Source organism: Bombus terrestris, chromosome 15 (assembly GCF_910591885.1).
Source record: "Bombus terrestris chromosome 15, iyBomTerr1.2, whole genome shotgun sequence".
Classification (NCBI taxonomy): Eukaryota; Metazoa; Arthropoda; class Insecta; order Hymenoptera; family Apidae; genus Bombus; species Bombus terrestris.
Genome location: NC_063283.1, coordinates 7,250,743 through 7,264,562, shown reverse-complemented (window position 1 = coordinate 7,264,562; position 13,820 = coordinate 7,250,743). Strand labels below are relative to the sequence as shown.

The 13,820-nt window shown below is 32.1% G+C and overlaps 1 protein-coding gene and 1 long non-coding RNA gene across 5 annotated transcripts in view; one reads left to right on the top strand and one right to left on the bottom strand.

Moving 5' to 3' along the window:
• LOC100645221 (ABC transporter G family member 20) overlaps window positions 1-13,820 on the bottom strand; it is a 21,549-nt gene extending 7,729 nt beyond the window's left edge. Inside the window, exon 1 of one of the 4 annotated variants that reach the window (XM_020867125.2) lies at window positions 13,207-13,820. The gene's annotated coding sequence lies outside the window, so the exon portion shown is untranslated. Of the gene's footprint in view, window positions 1-4,024; window positions 4,796-13,206 lie in introns of those variants that run through there. The other 3 variants (XM_020867127.2, XM_020867126.2, XM_003401370.4) reach the window with 3 other exon arrangements.
• LOC125386457 lies at window positions 7,791-9,504 on the top strand. The gene is made up of 2 exons (XR_007226618.1): window positions 7,791-8,567; window positions 9,222-9,504. It is a non-coding gene; the product is annotated as an uncharacterized LOC125386457 (long non-coding RNA).

Below are 13,820 nucleotides of genomic sequence, written 5' to 3'. Positions count from 1 at the left end.
AAAGTAATACTGGTATTCGACACCAATCAGCACTTTCAATTTTAGATTCTGTTAAAGGACACCTAATCCAGGTTATATCATATTATGGATTTTCTATATATGAGATGAAGAGAAAATTTGTTATTTGTTATTAATGAAAGTTAGAATTTTAAAAAGTGGGTCGTTCTTCTAACAGAAGATATCAAAAATATAGAAAAGCGTAGTTAGCTACGCTCTAGCGATTTCAGTAACTTGATTAGACAACTAAACGAGGTAATTGAAAATCAACTTGTGAAAGATGTTTAGTATGTAACAATGAAAGATTCGATGACGTACCACGAGATCAGAATCATTCGTAAAGTATCAAATTTTCGGTGATCTCATAGCTAATACCTTCCATTAACTCGATTATGCAAACTTGATTTATGTAAATAAAATAATCTTATTAAGAAAATAAGATCTTAACTGCGAAGAGAGATGGCTTTGTTACAAATTACAAAAAACAGGTTTCCTCGTCATTTTTTAACCTAACATAATATTAAATCAAAGCCACAGTACATGTCGTAGCGACACGTGTCAAAATCTTTCAAAAGTCATCGGCTTATGACCATCCACAGTACGACACCCGATGTCGTTACTGATTCGATTTAAAAGAAAAAAGAGATTTTGCTATACTGTCGTTTCTTATAAATATATTTTACACTGAAATATCTCTAAAAATGTAAATAATACATCAGAAATGTTTCGGAAGAAAATTGAATGGCAAAATTGAATTTTGTGATTTTGAAACTTTCTGATATTATAATTTTTAAACGGATACATCCATTTTCTATTGCAAATTCTTGTAACTCGTTATCGCTATGTAAATTTTGGAATTTAAGATCTGAAAGCGATTATTCGAAATCTGTTGATTGTTTCGAAGACATCAAGAAAATGCCATACTACTAGCAGCATTATAAAAAGTTCACGTGGAATTTTAAAGTTCATAGTTCGATTACACGGATTTACGCTTGTTTAAAAACGTCTTTGCGTTTTTATTACATAAATGATTTATTCTAAGAACATGTACTAAAAAATGGAGGTATCCATAAACATTTTATTACATATTTCAAGATTACCGCAAAATCGAATACAGAAATCACGTCGGTATTGTGCAACTTTTGCCCCCGGTTCGAAATACGCTGTATATATTTACATACATATATAAAGTATATTTATATGCTTGTAAATCGTTTATAATCGTAACACAGTATATGCGTTTGAAGCGTCTACGCGCTATTCCTGTAATTATCAGAAATATGAAAATCGTGTAGAATCGAGAAGAACATATACATCTCGAGCTAAAGTTGGAACGACCTTTGAAGATCACATTTGAATTTTTAAATAGGAATCGAAGGACCTGTGAAGATCACATTTGAATTTTTAAATAGGAATCTACATTTTTTGTCGTATATTCATTGCAACTGATGTCTAAACCTTCTCGAAACGTTAATCTATACGTGTAACTTATATATACCGTTTTAGAGATAGTAGTTCTTATGATCGATATGTCGCAGGTATTAGAGTTACCCAATGTACAGCACTAGAATGTTGCCCGGTCGAGCTTTATACACCACAGTGGCTTTAAAAGAAACCGATTTTTGCGTGCGTGTGTTTCGAGAAAATGTAACATTTAGCTTTAGCCGGTTAGAATGAGGTTAATGAAATTTTTGCACACTTGGCGATAAGACAAATACCCGTAGTCTAGAGGTAATAGAAATTCAACTTTCTTTTCAATAGCAAATCATGTAATGAATATTCGTTATTTCCTATTTCTAGAATGGAGAATAAGTGATTATAAGTTAATTATAAAATTCTTTCCTTTGCTCCAGTTACGAGATTGCAATAATACATGAATACCGATGACACTGTGCAATCGTATGGCATCCAATAAACAGAATCGAATCGACGTTGCTCAGGCCAATCGTTTTCATCAATAAAAATAATCCAGTTTATTAAATAGCATTTTTGGGTTATATAATCATTTTCGTCAATAAAAATAACCCGGTTTATTAAATAGTTTTTTTGAAATATACATTGGGCAACGCTGACGTCATATTCCAAGAAGTCATATATCCAAAATTATAGATTACATGTGTAATAATTAAATGTAAATGCGTGATCTTCACAGATCACTCAAATGTTACTTCAAGATCGAATAATTATCATTTTGATGATCTCATCCCTCTCGATGACAAATGCAAATTTTACCGAAGAAAATATATCTCCATTTTTGATAATTGCAAAAATAATATTGTCTACACATTTAAAAATACTATTACTTATGAGGTATATCCTGTTGCCGAACTTGACATTTCGTTTCTTGATTTATATTCCTTTTTTTCGAAGAAATAAGCCGTCTTATATTGAATGTGTAATTTTGTTTTCATTCAGCTGATTTCGATGGTTGTAACTCGAAATGATTATCTGAAGAAATAAAATTTGCATCTTGAATAAACATATACAGATGTAACGATGTTGCAAATTTGCATCTTGAATAAACATATACAGATGTGACCATGGACACCATAACATGAAATCTTTCCCTATGATGTTTTTCTAATTTTTCCTTGGAATAAATGTACAGGTCAGTCTACTTGCTAGAATCATCCTGTATTTTATAATTACAGAAATTAGTTTTAGTGACTGACCTCGTGGAATTCAGAATTCCTATCGCTAAATAAATAAACCGGTATAATTTAATCTAGAAACCAGATATACCAGCAGCCTGAAACGGCGTCGATGCTCGAGAGAAATAGAATTTATCGAAGAGAGCAAAATTTTCCTTCGTCGTATATCCCGTAACTGTTTAAATACTTTATTTCTGTGTTGTTTTCCATTTATCGTCGCTTCAGTCTATAAAACGTAGAATCATTAATATTCAAAGCTAGAAAATTCTCAGGGTGATGCAAATCTTTATGCGTATCATTAGATTTTCGCCACGTAACATTAATCGATTAATCTTATACATATCTCGACCGTGAATGTTCTCGGAAATAATCTCGACTTCTACGTACGAAAGGAATAATCCCCTTCCTACTTCCTCGACGCATGTTCGTAAAAGAAGAGCATAATGCGGTTGCAATTTCTTCGGTGGCGATTCGATTTAGGAAAAAGGGAAACTTGCACGTTGGACGAACCGTTCATTCGATGATAACGCGAGACGTTTACACCTCTGTATACTTTCTCACATCTCTGTTTAATTCCTTTCTCAAGCTGCAATCTAACGCGTGCTTCATAAACACTTTCACCGTGTTTGACCGCGAAATATTTTAATTAATTTCGAGGTCTTATCTCGACGAACACCGGATGAGGATATAATCATTTCTCGATAACGAGCATCATACATAAAGTGAAATGGAGATATTTTTTAATAGAATATATTGCTATAATAAAGCGACTGAAGAAATCGTACTCAGATTTCAAAGGAAGTTATCTTCACGGGGAGACAAACTAACAAGAATAGGTGGACCCAAATTATCGATCATCGTACGGTTTATTGCACTTTTCACGTCAAGCTGAACTAAAAATGAGGAAACTAAATAAGTCCGGAAATGAAGGAAAATGTGATACACAGCGGAATAAATTACCGCCACTTTTCGAACACCACCTGTTGATTTATACCGGTAACGCAATAATAAGTGAGAGGCCGCTCGGCATGCGATCAATCTTTTGAGTTACTGTTCGTATTTCATATGAAATAGAAAAATATTATAAAATTTGTAAAAGATTAGAATCGCATAGATCCTTTAGTATGGACCGAAATTCTATGCATAAAAATATTAATAAATCGATAATCGATAATCGACTGAGGAGCTAGGTCTATAACTTGCAACAGAAAAAGAAGACTATCAGAGAGTTTGGGATAAGAATTTTCGCGTTTCCAAGAATTAGATCGCAACTCGACGTATCGAGAGAAGCCGAATTGTCCGAAATTATTCGATCTTAAAAGTTGAAATCCACCGAAAGTCCAACTTCCATTGAACACTGTCATTAAAATTATTACCTTTTCGTTTCTTCGCGATACTAAACACATCCACTATGAAAGAACGAACTGCCGAAAGAACGAACATATCGTCGGTGATAATTATAGCTGCTGGCTGCAGATGTCGCTGATGGGATACTGCTGTTTTTCTTTCATTTTTGATGCGTAGGAGAAAAATCGGACTCCGGTAGCCGGGTTCCGAACGATCGTAACTTGAGGCGCCAACTTGTCCGGTGGTAGTTAGTGCCGAGCGGTGGTATTCGCTGTCGAGTGCCGTCACAGAACCATTGAAATTCCTCGCTTCTGCATATCTTCTTAATTTAAATTCCTTCCACTCGCTGATTATTTTAATTTTCCCCAACGATTCGCGATTTCGATCAAAATCGAATCTTCAAAAATTGCTTCGTCCTTCCATTTACATTCGAATCGCTCCGAACTTTCAAGAGTCGGGAATGCATCGGAAAGTACGAACACGATTAACAAGAAGCACTGGAGAACTGTCCTAAGGTTATACCTTTCCCCACGGTCATGCTTTGCAAGCGTAACTGGCTGACACGCGATAGAACTGCGTTTAAGAGTACATAGAAGGTTTCTTTATAACGGTAGATCATCCGTATATACGTGCAATACGTATCTGAATAGGTTGGATGTTCGTGTACGTGAAACTGGTCTTGCGATCGGATTATGCGAAGATGGGCTATTGCTCGTGAACTACAATAGTGATTGTCCGTTATATTTGCTCAAAGATAATATTATATGTATCGTACTCGATTGTTTTCTAAATTTGCTATGCTATATTGTGTTACGTCTTACTAAAATTGAACTAATTGAATTCTTGTACGCTATACAGTGTGATCCGCGCAACTATTTCACGTTGTAACTCCGTTACAGTGCAGTTACGGAAAGATGTCAAAGGAGATGATTAAGGTGAATAGTTCAAGGAGTACCATCCGTAGGAGCATGTTTCTTCCTTTAGAAATGCAGTGAACGCATGTACGATCAGCAATCGCATTGCCTTTTTAAACGGAAACGCGTACTACGAGAAGGAGCGTTAAGTAAATAAAAAAATAATAAAATACAGAATGAAAATTATTAATTAACAAGATTTAAACGAAGTAAGAACTGATTGGTTACCGAGATACTTTAACTACAATTTTGTAGAATTTATCACGTATAAGACAAAGGAAACTCTAATGGTTTTGTCATAGAGTGACGAGAGGAATCTATCTATGTAAAGCAGAGTATGCATTTGCATTTAAAAAAAATATTGCAATTGTTGATTGCACATGTATCATTACACTCTCAAAAAAAAAAAAAAAGAAATCATCCTACGAATATAATAGTTACTCTTTGAATTATTCATCTTTCTCCTTTGATATCTTTTACAACTGCATTGATAACAGAGAATAAGACGAAACAGTAGTACGAATAATTTTGAAAAAACTTATTTATGTATATATAATATTAGTATTTATATAAAAAAATACTTATTATGTGCAATTTGAGACTTTATATATGCAATAAATGTTTCATCGTTGTTTTATGTATAAAATTACATTTATATCTGTCTCATAAGTTTGTCAAAAATAATGTTTTTGTTTTAATGAACTTTTAAAATTGATTTTCTCGAAGACGCTAAACACGGTCAAAGATATAATATTTACGGTGTGATTTATTTAAAGATTCCACCATAGCAAATATTTATGCTATATATGCATTTCATGCTACTGCATATTTTGCATTAATCACTGCGCAAGTTATTTTACAGCTTCGAGATGTTAATTTACATTCCGCATTCGTACAACACACGTACATATGTCAAACATTTTTTAATCGGATATTCAATAGTTATTAACATTAATTATTCTTATGAATCTTTGGAATGAATCCAAGAATTCGCATAACAATTTCAAATAACTTTTTGGCCTTCTATACTTAGTCAAGATGCACAGAATAAAAGTGTCACGTTTGCATCAGCAGTCAGCATGTATAACACGCACGTCTGTGCACAAATAATATATAATCGAATCAGTGCAACGTATCCGTCAGCAACAGTAAATATGCAATTTTATTTTATCTAATAAATTGACTGTTTAATATTATATAATTCATATTTAATTCTTTTATATGTGATAGTGTTTTATACATATTTATTCTGTTGTCAAAATTCCTATGTAAAAATTAATACAATAAAAAAATATATATATATTTGTATTCATAAATATAGATATATATATATATATAATAGAAAAAATTAATAAAAATCAGTAAATACAAATTTCAATCTTTTTCCATACACGTTCCTAGATCTTTACTATTAGATTGAATGATACAGAAGATAAAGAACTGACTAGGGAAAAAATGCATTCATATGTAAAGACATTTATGAATATATATACAGAATTGTCAAAAAAATATACCAACAAAAGACGATGACGTATCCGATATTATTATTCAGAACTTTTATGTAATCACGATGAAGAATGGTAATTTGTTCATTTTTCATGTGTAACTCGATAGCACTCTTGACAGACAGCAAAAATGAAATGGTATTATTTTAAGTAATTACTGCAGAATATGGTTTGCGGATAATTATTATATCCCCTTTTTATAAGCGAACATCATAAAATGAATATGAGCTTTGAAACTATCTTCGAAAGCAATTAAAGATCTTATTTAGATAGCGAAGAGAATCAATCGGTTAAAATCAATAAATTAAAATGACGTTATTTCTTCACCTTGTATAATATGTTACTATGTTGTAATATGTTATATACTTAATACAATTCAAATAACAGATTCGAGTTGTATAATAATGAAAACTATTATGTAAAACTGATTTAATAAACTATTAGTGATATAATTGGCAACAAATTCCAAAAGATTCAGAATACGAAGAATTTAGCATTTCTATATTCTAGAATAGCGACTAGTTTTCATGCAAAGTTTAGAAGTTCACAAGAACATACTTTTTAAACATTTAAATGACTGCCGAAATGTCGATTAAGTATACGGGCAAACGCTGTTTCTTTTTCTTTTCCATTGCATATTTTATTATATCGTTGCTTTTAATATCTTTGATATTAGTTTTACGATTTAATAGTTCGTCAAAAAAAAAAAAACGCGGATAAGACAATTTAATAAGGAAAATATCACGAATTTAATTCAATTTTATTTAATCCGAAAATTCAATCCAGGAATTTGCGCAGAGCTGTAATGATAAATCCAGGACGAATCCATACAAACTGTGATAATATCGTATAATTTGCCGTTTAATCGCAATGTAATTGTCCTCGTTCGTTGCTAACTTAGAACCTGGTTTTCGAGTGAACGTATATCATTCTTAGTGACAATTGGAGCGCGTATAAGTTTCCACAGGGTGTTCGTCAAATCGATATATTCGTCACCGATTGACCTTTCAATTTTTCAGAAACGACACGCGCTCAAGACTTTCCCATTGCGAAGAAAATGTTATAGAATACGAATTCTCAGTAAACATTATCGCCATAGATTTTTTCGATTTCATAAATTACATTTTATGAATTGTATCTGTAACTAAGAAAATGGAATCAGGTCTGTTTCAAGCAGAAAACGCTATAACTTAAGGTTAATAAGTATTTTGTAAATTTTTGTATCTTTCTAATCCATCGATAAAGTTAAGCGTTACAATGAACATAGTTGCAAAAATATACCTGTCTGATAAGATATTGCTGTACTTTCATTCAACATTATTTTAGAGCATATTTTAGAGCTTATTTTAGAGCATATTTTAGAGCATTTTAAAGCATTTAATAAGCTTGTTTCTATTATCTCCTGCAGAATTATTATACTTGCTAATTCATAGTTGGCCATTTATAATCCTAATACGTATGAACACTCAACACCAATTAGAACAAATCAATCAATTATATCATGTTAAAATATATAAAATATTATATCATGCGTGTATCATGTTATTAAAATAACAATGTTCCATTAACCGGTATCATTTTTCAAATTACTTCAAATTAAATTACTTTAGTTAAAAAGAGATATTGTAAACCTTGAAACATGGTGATTTATTACGAAGTTGTGAATTTATTCAAACAACTCTTTGAAGAGTTTTTGTATTTGACCATTGAAGCCATTAACGCAAAATAAAAATTCATTTAACTCAGGTTCATTAGCAATAACAAAATTGCAAAATTATAACTGACAATAAAGAAATCGAATGATCGTGACTAATGATGATCTTGGCAATGCACGACAGAGTTGAAGGTTGCATAAAATGATCTTTCATATGGTAATAACTATAGTATAAATAACAATGGCAAGACGCGGTTAGGTGACAAATATTTTGTATCTTTTATTCATATTTGTATATTTTAGGGTATAACTAAAAAGTTTTATTAATACAGAATTAGTTCTATGTTCTGTTTATTTTCTGCACTGATTTTGTAAAATACACTTTTATATAATATCTGTCTACGTTGACGAGGAATTATAGAGAAAGTGAGTAACTCACTTTTCCTTTTTATTTTGTATGCGAGATTTTGTTGGAACGTCATGATCCTCTTGTTATAAGGTGAGTTTGTTTTGAATAACGTAAACAGTTTCTCAAATCCAGCCTGCCTTGTCTCGATCTTGTTTACTTCTAATTTTCACTCGTACGATACACAATGTATGAAGAAATATATTCTACCGAGAAATAAATTTGAGAAACATTGTCCTTCATAAAACATATCCATATTTTGCAGGAATTTGAGAAATACATACATTAATATTCATATACATATATGAATACTAAATACTCCAAGAAGTATTAAATGCTCTTACGATATCGACTGTTATGTTAATTAAATCTAAAATCACTTGTTGCAAGAAAATAGACATTTAAAACAACAATTTTAAGCTTAGACCAATCTTAACTAATGAGTGAAATCTGTTTTTATTTATACAAAGTGGAATAATGAAACAAAGTTCTTTTACTAAATGGAAAAAACATTTGATAAAAATTAGTATACCTCGAAAATTTATTTACCACAAACGGTACCTACGTTTATTCGCCTAAATGAATCTGTTCTACGTCTGACAACGATATAACACGAAATTTGACAATCAGCTCTGATCCTTCGCATCTTTCCATGAATCTGAACTATAATTATGGAGAATTTGTTAAATTCAAATTACAAAAAAGTGCGTGTGAGTTGGATAATTAGTAACCGACACCAGTTGATAGTTTTACTTTCAGACAAATGGTACGATGCAACACGGCGTAGTCATAGAATCCATGTGGCCAATAGGCAACGAAAATAGGCGAATGTAGAAAGTAAATTCACGACGGAGAAATTCACGTCGAAAGGATGGATCAGGCAGCATCACTAACTACCAACGACTGATCGCTTTTCGAGCATGTTCCGGTTAATTTTTCCATAAAATGTAAACGATCGGTTGATGATATACACGTGTCGTACATTGTTAATTATATATGTACATAAATACCTAGTTAGGTAATATTCTCATATCAGAGTTTATACATTGACATTTCTAGCGTTCACCGTTTGATTCGATTAGAGGCGCGCAGAGGTGATTAATTTCTTTCCTTTCCTGAATTGATCCATCAGCTATATCTATGTTTATCGTATCATCGCAGTTTGTATATTAATTTGTTTACTCCGTTACATGTCAGATATTACGATAGTTATGATTTAAAAAACCATGGTTAGAATATTTTAAAGAAATAATCGATAAATCGACGTCAAAAACAGGAGAGAATATTTTTTTCATTAAAAGAGTGAAAACGTGAAAAATAAACGATTCCTGTTGTGAAATTTTTCAACTTGAAGATGAAACCAGCGATGTGATAACTTTCGATTCGAGCGGCTCAAATGAAGCGATTCCTAATAGAGAAGAAGGAATACACGGTTTCGTACTCTCGCTTTCTTTTGTCGCCACGTTCGAAATAAGTAAAATAAACATTATACAATGGTTGAATAGTTCTGTTTCGAGCATGCAACGAAAATATTTCATGGTTCGTCGAGATCTTTCGACCCTCGTTTCAACGTCCTCTTGTCGTTCTTGTATATAACATATTAATGAACTTATCAACTTGGCGATATATTTCACAGCTACTAGTGGCAAATGGTTTGTCTGCTGTCGATTGGGCCGTAGATCAAGTTCCCTCCTAGTTCCTTTCGGAACTGAATTTCTCTGCAGAGATTGGTGTCTCATTAAATAGAAATCTCTAAATTCCCCTATTAAACGAATAAAATTGAAAACGAATTAAATACCAGGAATTAGTCTACGTTTTATAGGATTATATAAATCTACAGATTTACAAATTGTCAAAAATGTCGCGATACAGGAGAACTTCCCTTATTCGAAGTAATATGTAGACAAAACTGTTGGAACAAAGAAATTTTCGGATAACAATCGTTTTTCCTTCAGATTGATGGACAGATTTTTGAAATATTTACAGATCCCATATCTTTCTGGATAAAAGTTCGCATAATATTTGCAACATAGTTAACTTTATAGAGTTGTATTCTTTCGTACTTTAGACCGTCAATTTTCGAATGTCACGAATGCCTCGACACGAGAAGACACCTCTCCATTACCACTTTCGTTTCCTGTTTCTATTCGTATAAAATTGTTTTTATTGTCCTTTTTATCGCAATGAAACCATTTAATTACCTCAGTACGTTTTCTTATTGTTGGCCACCCGAGCAATCTACATGCTTGAGACAATTTTTAATAACATATTTTTGTGTTTTTGTGTCTGCGATCGTAATTTTCCCAGTTTCCTGTATCTTTGCTAATTCTCTCCCACTTACGCTGCTTTCGAGCTTTTTTAATTAGATATAATATATTATAAATAAATAATGAAATTCACTCGATTAAAGAAAGCAAAGAACATTTTGTATACGGCAGGAAATGTACATGCAACGTACGTATATATTTGAAATGGAGAAAAGCATCTGCTAATAGGAAATTCAGATAATGAAACGTTCGGACATTGTGGTATTTCGATGTTGGAGTAACGGTACGACAATTGTATCAAGGTTTCTTCAGATAAGCGCTTTACTGTATTTTAAATATACATCCTGTATCTACTAAATATACCATTGTATAAATATATATAATTATAAACATTCCGACCGAGCCATTCGTTAAGCCTTTGTTATGCCGAGCCTTTTGTTATGCAGCTCTATCCTTTTCCGTTGTATTGTATCATTTGGGATTTAATGTATCGATGCATAATGTTATTCTGCTTGTTCCTTCGAGCAAAAATTGTCATAACACAAAATTATATTCTTCCTCGCTTGTTTCATAAATTACGATGCTAACTTGAAACCTGTCAAAACTGTATAATTAAATGGACCACTGTTTTATCATTAAATTTCATGCTACCGGGATTTATGATTTCCTATTTTAAATATCGAGAATTGCTCAGTTAACTAGCTATCACCTTACTTTATTCTTCTGTTATGCAACATTTACTAGCGGCTCCGTAAGAGATTAAGACTTCCATCGCTGTCGAACCTTTACGTTGTGTTATGAAAGGAACAGCAAATCATGACAATACAGAAATCAGCAAACATTGTAACGATGTCACTTTGTTGTGTAATAGCATGTTAATTCTCAAAATATACTGGCAACAATGTTTGGCGCTTAAACTAGATGATAATTTACCATTCAAATCTGTTTCGATGTGTATTTGTAAAACAGGCATTACCCTATTCAAAAATTAATTTCAACTAAATTTAAGGATGAATTTCTCATCTTTTTCTTGGAAACATCGATTTTTTCGTTGCATTTTTCGTTAGAAACCAGTATGAAATTAATTAATCTGCAACTTTTTATATTTTTTTTTTTTTTTTTTTTTATTAAGCTACACAAATTTATTCAGTTTAATTTGCAGAGAAATAGGATTTGAATGCGGTGTTCGCCAAACAGGTTTTTGCAATTGCTTGGCACAATTAAAAAGAAAGTATTGGTCTTATTAATTTGAAATTTTAATTATATATCAATAAAGAGTGCTTTCATCGTTTAACGTAAAAGTAAAGTGATAGTTTCTTTCTTTGTAGGCTAATATTAAGTCAACCTAATTTCGCCATATGTCCTAGTTCACGAGCAGTTCAAACTATATTTTTTGGTAAATTTTTTGTAATAAAAAGTGCTAAAAGATCGATAGCTTTTATTTTAAAAAAAAAAGGAAAGAATGCCCCTCTAATAAATTATACTTGCTACGAATAATTGGCTTCGGTTACTTTCGTTTCGCTACACAGAGCGCAGAGAATTTTTTTACAAAATTTGCCTTAATTACGACAATTTTAAAAATACGACAATGAAATTGAAAGAACAGGAATAGGAAAAAGGATCTGACAAAAAAAAAGATTCGTAAAACGAATTTTCTTCGTTCTAGTGCGTCTAACGTGCGTCTTAAAAGAATTATCAATGGAAACAAGCAATCGCTAAAAGTATAGCCTTCTCTTCTAAAAACTATAGTCATTATACGGCTGCGAATTGATTATACAATTACCATGACCTATTATCATTCGGCGGAGCTCGTTTCATACAATTTTCACGTATTTTCTTCGCATAGATAAATACCAAGTTACATCAAGTTACCAACAATACATCATATGAAATTACTCTATTTTATCGGAAGCGAACATTTCAACCTTGTACAGTATCAATTTACCCATTTTCTTGTTTCCATAAGGAAGTTACTATATACATAATCATTAAGAATTTGATAGATTCTTTAGATAGGAGACCGATTTCGATGGACTCAACAATTAATATCCATACAATATCGGAAAAAGAAAAGGGACAGTTCCATAAAATAAAATCCTCTAGTGTCAGCTGTTCGACAATATGCAGTTTCGATTGACGTACGAATAGTAAAAACAGTAATAATACATGTAATACATCTGATCACAGTCTACAGTTACCATTACAATCTCCACATAATTATTTCACTTTCTAACAACAATCGTATTTTCTCATGACAATTAAGTATTATTCGGCCGAACGATGTATGATTGTTACAAAACTATAGCAGTCATTCATCGCGTACGAAAAATAAGGAAAGATTATAATAAAAAACAACAATATGTAATTGCATAATTTTCCCGTTATTCTTCCTCTGTTCGTGTTATCTACGAAAAGTGAATTCATTAACATTCCGTGGTAATAAGCCGAACTTCCGGTTCACTTACCTCACTGCAAATAGTCCTTCGATTCTTGAAAGTAAAAAGGTAAACACAATTGAATACTTCTGAAACGTCAATGTCCGTACTGCGAGTTAATCGATCTTTTCGATATTTCCGATAATCGCGACCCAAGTTAATGCACTAGTGATATTCACACGGAAACACGATCGTCGAATTACTTGAAATAATGTATCGCAAAAATAGATATAAATACGGTAAAATTCACACGTATATTTCTTTTTTTGCTGTGTTATCTATCTAATGTTTCTCGTTGTGTGTCCAACTTTCTCGAGTTTCTTCACTGAATACTTTTCTCTTTGCTCCGCGAATCTAACCTTTTCTCTCGAGTTACAGGTAATGCCGGTAATTTTGCGCGCGAATCAAAACCGCGAAAAATATATATATATATATGTACATGTATAAGCCAGAATATATCGACGGTTCCTAAGAGGTATTGCTGGTACAATTGTTCGTTATGAAGTGCCGATTGGAGATTGCTAATGACCGATTATTGAATACCTAATGGTCTCGCGGGTGTATGTGTCATGACAGTATTAAGAGTGTGTTAAGACGCATTTCCGTGTAAGCCAAATCTTTCCCAACGTCCGATCGTCACACCG